Raw genomic sequence first — 10,625 nt, 5'->3', positions numbered from 1 at the left:
TCTTACTTTTTTCCCATATGATCTCCAAAAATCCACAACAAGTTTATAATTAAACGTCAAGCCACAAAATGACTGAAGAAATTATTGCAATTAGGTCTTGAGGATCAAATTTGATCTTACTTAGAAAAGGTGAATTAATGATCCATTTTCTCTAAAGACAACAATCTTCAATTGATTACATATAGAAAAAAATGCAAATGATTCAAGATCCTCAGTGGATGGTAAGTAAACTACTTCACTATCTTTATAATTCTTATGTGTTTAAAAATGGCTTATATATTTTAAAGTTAATTTTTTTTTTGTCTTTTTGCCTTTTCTGGGGCTGCTCCCATGGCATATGGAGGTTCCCAGGCTAGGGGTCTAATTGGAGCTGTAGCTGCCGGCCTACACCAGAGTCACAGCAATGCCAGATTTGAGAGGCATCTGGGACCCACACCACAGTTCACTGGTAACGCCGGACCCTTAACCCACTGAGCAAGGCCAGGGATTGAACCCGCAACCTCATGGTTCCTAGTTGGATTCATTAACCACTGAGCCATGACAGGAACTCCCTTGAAGTTACTGTGCAAGTCATTGAGTTTCCTACGAAAAAATATAAATGCAGATAACACATACAAGAGGACAACAAACAACCTAAAACCTTATCAATTATTTTTTAAAGCAATTTTAGCTTCACAGGAAAATTAAGAGGAAGGTAGAGATATTTCTCATGTAATTCCTGCCTCCATATATGCATAACCTCCTGCATTATTATTCTCTACCAGAGTGGTACATTTGTTACAATTAATGAACTAAATGGACACATCATAATCACCCAAAGTCCATAGTTTACATAAGGGTTCACTCTTGGTCTGTACCTTCTATGGGTTTGCACAAATATGTAACAATATGTATCAATTGTTAGAATATTATATATGTAGTTTCATTGCTCTAAAATCTTGACTATTACACCTATACATCCTTCCTCCCCATAATTCCAACAACCACTGATCATTTTGCCTCCATAGTTTTGCCTTTTCTCTGTCATAGAGTTGGAATCTGTATATGTAGCCTTTCTTTTCAGACTGACTGCAACTACTAAGTAATGTGCATTTAATGTTACCCCATGTCTTTTCATGGCTTAATAGCTCATTTCTTATTAGCACAAAATAATATTCCATTGTGTGGGCATGCCACATTTTATTTACTCATTCTCTTACTGAAGGACATCCTGGATGCTTCCAAGTTTTGGCAATTCAGAATGAAACTGCTATAAACATCCACATGGAGGTTTTGGTACAGACTTAAGTTTTCAACTCCTTTGGGTAAATACAAAAAAGTGCCATTGCTGGATCATTTGTTCTTGAGGCTTAAGTATTCTCACTCTATCACTTTTATTTCTTAAGCATATCTGCTTATTACATGCAATTTATATAGTTATAACAATGTATATTGAAATCTTTCTTATCCTCATGGATATGCTAGAAATATTTATGGTATAATAATCATAGTTGATATGAAAACACTTTCTCTCAGATAAGTTGCCTAATTTTGTAATGATGTTTTTAAAATCATAAAGAAATCTTCAATTCTACATATTCAAACCATTTACTTTACGATTCAGCTTTTGCAACTATGCTTTTAAAATCTTTCCCTTCTAGAGTATAATTAAAAACTAAATAGTCCTTTCATATCCTGATTATTTAATATTTACCTTTCTTACATTTAGTTTTATCAGGAATTTATTTTGTGGAATGTTAAATGCAAAGAATCAGTTTTTACATTTTTTTATTCTAAAGAGTTAACCAGCTGTCTAAATATCACTAAATTATTTTTAGACATCTCTGCCTATCCATTCAGTGACTATACACACATATTAATTGATAAAATACAAATAATACATAAATACTATTATATAAAATATATAACACCAAAAATAGAATACCTCATGAAAAATAAGGTGACTTTGTCATTGCATTCTTAAAATCTGTGTTGAGAATGTTAGTCTTCTGTACTTTTAACTATATGTATTACTGTTGAAAATAAGTAAATTTTTTATAAAAATATATTCCCACTCAAAATACTGTCATGTCTTTTTTTCCTCAATTCATTATATGTGTAGGTGAATTTATATGTCAGTGCACACAACTCTATATTTTTTTAATTATAAAAGAATAATGGTATTTTAAAAACCAAATCAAGCTCATGCCTTAAGATACTAGAGAAATAAAAGCAATTTAAACTGAAAGTAGGAGAAAGAGAGTGATAAACATTAGAGCAGAAATCAATGGAAAAATAGGAAAATAACAAGAAAATAAATCAACAAAATCTGGTTCTTTGAAAAGACCAATACAGTTGATAAAATCCTAATCATACAAACCAGAGAGAGAAAAGAGAAAGAGAGAATGCAAAATGACATCACAAATGAAGGAGGGTGTCGCATTATTTATCTCAGAGAAATTAAATGTATTATAAGGTAATAGTAGAAATAATCTATGCTCATGTATTTGATAAATTAGATGAGATAAGCACTTTCTTGAAAGATAGAAACTGAAACTCACTCAAGAACAAATAAACACAAATAGCCTATACAAACTGAAGAAATTAATATGTAGGGGTTTTTTTTTTTTGAGCTTCTATAAAAGAATAATGCAGGCCCAGGTGTTTTTAATTCCCAGTGAATACCTACTAAACATTTAAGTTATAAACCAAACAAAATATGCGCAATCCAGAAAACAGAAGAGAGGAATTACTTTCCACCTAATTTTAAGAATTTTTTTTTTAAGAAATAATTACCCAGAGTTCCCTTCATGACTCAGTGGTTAACAAACCCAGCTAGGAACCTTGAGGATGCGGGTTCGATCCCTGGCCTCACTCAGTGGGTTAAGGATCTGCCGTTGCCATGGGCTGTGGTATAGGTTGCAGATGTGACTCAGATCCCATGATACTGTGTCTGTGGTGTAGGCAGGCAGCTGTAGCTCTGATTTGACCCCTAGCTGGGGAACCTTCACATGCTGCAGTTGCAGCCCTAAAAAGCAAAAAAAAAAAAAAAAAAAAAAAAAAAAGAGAAATGATTATCCTTTCCTCAAACCCTGGGAAAACTTTTTCCATTACAAGATAAACAAAAAGTCCACAGGCAAATCTCTCTCATGAACACAGACATAAAAACCCTTAACAAAATATAATATTGAAAATTTTATACATTATTTTAATTAAATCATGTATTTTTACATGATGTAGTTTGAGCATTTCAATGTGACTTTTAGTTAAATGGAAATATATCTCAAGTTTTGCTGAAGAACATTCTTTTGAATTAAAATGTATTATTATTTTAAATACCAACTTTTCTTTGCAGATGTATACCATTTTAATACTGTATATTAAATGATACATTTTCCCTAATCATTTGGAGTGCTAACTTTATCACATACCATTTACTCACAAACATACACATACACACATTTTTATGGTCAAAGTGCTTCTATACATAATATTCTAACATGCAAAAGCTGTTTGCCTGAAACAAAATCAGTGTCACACTCTTGGTAGGAAAGATCTTTCTTAATACATTTTTTTAAAAATTACTTAAAATTAATCATGTCTATTCTCAGATGAATTATATTTCTCTTACATTCCCAACTGAAACAATTTCACAAGTACATTTCTGTAGAAACACTATATATAAAATATTAAGACTTCACAACCTAGAATGTGGAGTTCTTTCCATCTATGCAAGCATCTTTTTAGTTCCATAGTATTCATTTTTAAATGCGTTTTCTTTAAAACTTGTATTTTTTAAATTTGTAGATATTTAGCCTTTGTAATAGTTTTGTTAGTTACAATTTAATATTCTTTAATATTTTTGTCACGATAACAATAAATAAGAAAGTGCCATTATAACATATATAATATACATAATACATATAAAATATGTGTGTGTACGAAAAATGTATAATAAGAATGTAAACTGCAACTTTTATTTTACTCTCTATTTACACTGTATCTGAGATACCTTAAAAAAAAATCTGGTTGGAATTCAATTATGGCACAGCAGGTTAAGGTTTTGTCACTGCAGTGGCCCTGATAGCTGCTGAGGCGAGGGTTTAATCCCTGGCCTGGGAAATTCCAGTTGTGGCCGAAAAAAAATCCCAAACCCTAATTTATGTTCTTCTTCAAATTATCTTTGCTAATGTATGCATAGACAAATATACATATATACAAAATGGAGTTTTAAATTTTATTAAAATATGTTTATGCTCTGTGATTATTCCATTCTATCCTCCATCTGGTAATTTTACAGAAAATGAATAATTTTCTACTATTGATTATAGTTATCAATATCAAGGAAATATTTTTACTTTCCAACATTATTATATTTTTCTTTTTATAGCCACAATTGCTGCAATATGAAAGCTCTCTGGCTAGGGGTCGAATAGGAGCTACAGCTAAGGCCTACACTACAGCTGTAGCAACACAGGAATGGAGCTGCATCTGCTTCCTACACCACAGCAACACTGAATTCTTAACCCACAGAGTGAGGCCAGGGATAAACCGCATACTCACAGAGGCAATGTGGGGTCCTTAATTCACTGAGCCACAACAGGTTACTCCATATTTTCCAACACTGTTGGAGAATTTTTAAAGGTAGGAATGGATGTAAAATATGACACAATTTTGATAATTCTCAAAGTCATATGAGCTGAGCAATACACGATGAACACATTAAATTTATTGATACTGTACATTCTCTCATACCTAACATAAACCTTGACAGTTAATCCCTTTACATTTGTTTCGGTTTGAGTTCGAAATTCAATATATATTAAGGTCAGGGATTGAATCTGAGCTGGAGCTGTGAGCTACCCCACAGCTGCAACAATGTATTAACTCTTTATTGATTAAATCTTTTGCCTTATTTTACACTGAGTATAGCTTTGACAATATACCATTCAATTTTTTTACTTGAAATTATTTTAGATAATTGTGGATAGAAATGCAGTAGCATGAAATAATACAGGCATATCCTGTATACTCTTTACCCAATTTCCTTCTATGGTAATGTCTTTTAAATCTATAGTACAATATCACAACCAAGGTATTGACACTGATACTACCCACAGATATTATTCAAAGATTTCTTCAGTATTACTTCTACTAATTTGTGTATATGTGTGTATTTAGTTCTACGTAATTTTACCACATGTGTAGATTTATGAGACCACTGCCACAGTCAAGATACGGAATCACCACAAGGATGCCTCATGTCACTCCTTTATAAAACACCTACCTCCTTTATCCCTATCTGCCAAAACACAACCGAAAACCCACCAAAAAACCACAATCTAATTAGAAATAAAAGACATGAAAGATATTTCACCAAAGGGGATGTACAAATGGCAAAATAAAGCACATGAAGATTAATCTCATTAGCCATTATAAAGAAACACAAAACTATATAAGACATAATTATACACTTACCAGAATGGCTAACAAAAAATAATGATAACTCCAAATACCCAAGAGGATACACATTGCTGGTGGGAATTTAATATGTTATGGTCTAGTAAAGACTTCAAAAATTTCCTATAAAAATAAACATGGAATTATCATATGAGGCAGCAACTGTACACTTGGGCATTTATCACAGAGAAATGAAAAATTATGTTCACATAAGACATGTACACTAATATTCATTATTGCTTTAATTGTAATTACCACAAGTTGGGAAAAGCACAGATGTCTCTCAATAAATGAATGGTTACACATACCATAAATGTTTGTACCAATTTATTAATCAACTATAATTATAGTTTTGAATGTTTCTAGTTTTTTTTTTCTTTTCAGCATCTTTATTGAGATACATGAGACATATGGAAAAGTAGAAAAGTGCTCATATTTAAACATTAAATTTGCTGTTTTTATATAACTGTGTATGTAGATACATTCTCCAGGAAACCATCAACATAAATAAGACTATGAATAAATCTATCTCCAGAAGTTGTCTCATACCCTTTTGTAATCTCTCCCTTCTGTCCCTCTCTGCCTTCTTCTTGTCCTGAAAAACACTGCACTACTTTTGGACACTATAGATTAATTTGCATTATATAGAGTATAATGTAATGGTAAAATATGTATTTCTCTTTCCATAATTTACTTCAGTCATTTTCATTCATATATTTTTCTTTGAAGACATTCCATTTGAAATATTTTGCCCATTATTTATTAGTATTCATTGTCTTGTCATTAGGTTTAAAGTATTTTTTAAATATTTTGTTATAAGTCCTTTGTCAGATGTACAATTTTCATAGATTTTATCCCTGTCTGTAATTTATCCATTCAATATTTTAATAGCGTCTTTCAAAGAGCAAAACTTTTCAATTTTTATGAAGTTTGAATTTTTTCTTTTGACGGCTTGTGCTTTTAGTGTGATATCTGAGGCATCCCTGTCTAAGTGAGATCACAAAGATTTTTTCTGATGTTTTCTTTTAGAAGTTTTCTAATATTAGCTGTTATGTTTATGGACATGATATATCTGAATTAATTAGGTAATTGTGTATATAGTACAAAATATGGATCAAAATTATTATTTTTATATATGAATATTCAATTGGCTCAACCTATTTCATTGTTTAATTACTCAATGAATTTTATTACATTTGTAGTTGTACAAAAATCATCACAACCAAATTTTATAGCATTTCCATCCCAAACCCTCAGTGCATCCCCTAACCTGCCAACCTGTCTCATTTGGAAACCATAAGTTTTTCAAAGTCTATGAGTCAGTATCTGTTCTGTAAAGAAGTTCATTGTGTCTTTTTTTCAGATTCCACATGTAAGTGATAGCATTTTATGTTAGTTGCTTATTGTCTGACTGACTTCACTTAGCATGATAATTTCTAGGTCCTTCCATGTTGCTGCAAATGCCATTATTTCTTTCCTTTTAATGGCTGAGTAATATTCCTTTGTATATATGCACCACATCTTTTTGATCCACTCCTCTGTCCATGGACATTTAGGTTGTCTCCATGTCTTGGCTATTGTATATAGTGCTGCAATGAACACTCAAGTACGTGTGTCATTTCAAGTCATGGTTTTCTCTGGGTAGATGCCCAGGAGTGGGACTGCTAGATCAGATAGTAACTCTATTTTTAGTTTTTTGAGGAATCTCCAAACTGTTTTCCATAGTGGTTGCACCAATTTACATTCCCACCAATGGTGTAATAGGGTTCCCTTTTCTCCACACCCTCTCCAACACTTATTGCTGGTAGACTTTTTTGATGATGGCCATTCTGGCTGGTGTAAGGTAGTACCTCATAGTGGTTTTGATTTGCATTTCTGTAATGATTAGTGATGTTAAACATCTTGTCATGTGTTTTTTGGCCATCTGAATGTCTTCTTTGGAGGATTTTCTATTTAGATCTTCTGCCCATTTTGATGGGGTTGCTTGTTTTTTTGGTATTGAGCTATAGAAGTTGCTTATAAATTTTGGAGAATAATCCCTTGTCAGCTGCTTCATTTGCAAATATTTTCTCCCATTCTGTGGGTTATCTTTTCATTTTGTTTAGGGTTTCCTTTGCTGTGCAGAAACTTTTAAGTTTAATTAAATTCCATTTGTTTATACAAAGACAATACAAAAAAAGAAAATTACAGGTCAATTTCACTGATGAATATAGATGCAAAAATCCTCAGCAAAATACTAGCAAACTGAATCCAACAATACATTAAAAGGATTGTACATCATGATCAAGTGGGATTTATCTCAGGTATGCAAGGATTCTTCAATATCCGAAAATCAATCAGTGTGATACAACGCATTAACAAACTGAAGAATAAAACCATATGATTCTCTTAATAGATGCAGAAAAAGCCTTTAACAAAATCCAACACCCATTTCTGATAAAAACTCTTCAGAAAGTTGGCATAGAGGGAACCTACCTCAACATAATAAAGGCCATATATGACAAACCCACAGCGAACAATGGTGAAAAGCTGAAAAAAATCCCACTGAGATCAGGAATAAGACAAGGAAGCTCACTCTCGCCACTATATTCAACATAGTTTTGGAAGTCCTAGCCACTGCAATCAGAGAAGTAAAAAAAACATAAGAGGAATCCAAATAGGAAAGGAAGAAGTAAAACTATCACTATTTGCAGATGACATGATACTATACCTAGAGAATCCTAAAGACTCTACCAGGAAACTGTTAGAGCTCATCCATGAATTTGGCAAAGTCGCAGGATACAAAATTAACACACAGAATTTACGTCATTTCTTTACACTAACAATGAAAGATCAGAAAGAGAAATTAAGGTAGCAATCCCGTTTACCATCACCTCAAAAAGAATAAAATGTTTAGGAATAAACCTACCTAAAGAGACAAAAGACCTGTACTCTGAAAACTATAAGATGCTGATGAAAGAAATCAAAGGTGACACAAACAGATGAAAGACATACCATGTTCTTGGATTGGAAGAGTTAATATTATTGAAATGACTATACTATACTCAAGGCAATCTACAGATTCAATGCAATCTCTATCAAATTACCAAGGACATTTTTTTCCATGGAACTAGAACAAAATATTTTAAAATTTGTTTGGAAGCACAAAAGACCCAGAATAGCCAAAGAGATCCTGAAAAAGAAAAATGGAGCTGGAGGAATCAGGCTCCCTGACTTCAGACTATACTACAAAGCTACAGACACCAAAACCATGAGATACTGGCACAAAGATAGAAATATAGAGCAGGGGAAAAAGATAGAGAGCCCAGGATTAAACCCATACACCTACAGTCAACTAATTTGTGACAAGGGAGGCAAGAATATACAATGGAGAAAAGACAGCCCCTTCAATAAGTGGTGCTGGGAAAACTGGATGGCCACATGTAAAAGAATGAAATTAGAACACTTCCTAACACCATACATAAAAATAAACTCAAAATGGATTAAAGACCTAGGCATAAGACCAGATACTATAAAACTCTTAGAGAAAAACATAGGGCAAACACTCTCCGACATAAATGACAGAAACATCTTCTCAGATCCACCTCCTAGAGTAAGAAATCAACCCATTTCTTAAAAAGATTATATTCCTGCATTGATTTGCCTTTGCATCTTTATGAAAAGTTAACTTCCATATATTTACAGTTCTCTTTCATCAGTCTTCTGCTGCATTGATCTATTGGTTTATCTGGACAAAAACCTAACTTTTTTGATCAGTTGATGATTACAAGTCCTGAGGACTGAAAACACTAATTTTGGTGTTTAACTAGCTAAGTACATATCATTTCAATCACTGTTACCTAATTTGCCTACTGGGACTTACTGAGACTTGAGTATATGTGGAAAACTTCTGCATGAGGAAAAGAGATACACATATCTAGGATGTATGACTCACCTCACTGTTATCTGAGTTTTATACTTGAGAATCTTTGGCCCAATTAAACATTTACACATGCCAGGGGAATGCAATTACCATGACAGAAGGACTCCTTCTGAAGAACTCAAGCCTCTGGGAGAGAGTAGGTGAGAAATTTAAATATATATATATTTTCTGCCAAGTTATACTTTCCACCTAAAACTGTGAACAGCAAAGTATGAGTGCAAACAGATTTCATAACACATTCTTCCTATTACTGGTAAAGGCTGGCTAAAAAGTCTGACTTTCCTATAAGTCAAACTAGTAAAATGAAATACAATGCAAGTCATTTTCCTGAACATTTTCTGCCTTTTCCATTTTTTGCTTGGGATGGATTTTCTAAGTTTATTCAATTATCTTCTTAATAGAAGATAATGCTAGAAAATCATGAAAGTCTTTCATAGTTGCCAAGCTGACAAATGAGACCAAGAAGAAAACAGACCACAGGCAGAGGAATTAATTTTGACTTTCTAATAATATATTTGATGTAATTATAATGTCATTCTTGATAGATAGACTCTTTTATTCTTCATTTATAAGTTATACAGTGTCTTCCACAAAAAAAGACAAAACTACTGATTGTTTGAGGCAAGTTTGTACAGAAATTCACCATCATTATAACAGGTTTATTTAGGTATTAACTTAACATGACCAAATAATTATAATAGGATTGTTTTATGGTTCTTGATAAGTTTATCTCTACAAATAATTTAGCTTACATACAGCTTCTATAATATGTATTTATATATAGTGGTTAAAAAAAAAACTGTCCTCAGAATGGTTGTAATAAAAAGAATGTTCCTTAATTCTCAGTAATCAATAGAGTACCACAAAATGAACTGTGGTGGTAACAGCGAATTAATATTAAGGGAGCCACATCAAATTAAAACATGTACATTCGTGTGAGGTTTCAGATTTCATGACAGTATAGAAGCACAGGTAACGAAATGGTAACATTTAATAAATTTCTATGTAATATGGATACCAAGTAAAAAATACCCAAGACAAATTCACTAAATAAAGTAGACAGCAATGCTATAATAAACAATAAAATTGACAAAAATATATAGCTAACATAAATATTTTTGTCTCCCTTGAAAACTTTATATATATAAACAAAGTACTAAAATCTTCAGGAAATCGAAGATAGTAATAGAGACCTCTGGAACTGATTGAAATGATCAAACAAGGATATTTGTGTCCATTTTATATATTCTTTGAAGAAATATCT

At 32.3% G+C, this 10,625-nt stretch overlaps 1 protein-coding gene across 1 annotated transcript in view; it reads right to left on the bottom strand.

The window, feature by feature from the left end:
- Positions 1 to 4,354: 4,354 nt before the first annotated feature.
- Positions 4,355 to 10,625, bottom strand: part of LOC146405656 (uncharacterized) — a 118,253-nt gene continuing 111,982 nt past the window's right edge. The window contains exon 3 of the mRNA XM_085015289.1: positions 4,355 to 5,562. The gene's annotated coding sequence lies outside the window, so the exon portion shown is untranslated. The remainder of the gene's footprint in view (positions 5,563 to 10,625) is intronic.

Source organism: Sus scrofa, chromosome 2 (genome assembly GCF_054392235.1).
Source record: "Sus scrofa isolate SSC_HxYL_T2T_F1_AM1 chromosome 2, Sscrofa_HxYL_maternal_Yorkshire_Landrace_v2.0, whole genome shotgun sequence".
Lineage (NCBI taxonomy): Eukaryota > Metazoa > Chordata > Mammalia > Artiodactyla > Suidae > Sus > Sus scrofa.
The sequence above is the reverse complement of the archived record's forward strand: the minus strand, read 5'-3'. Positions and strand labels throughout refer to the sequence as shown.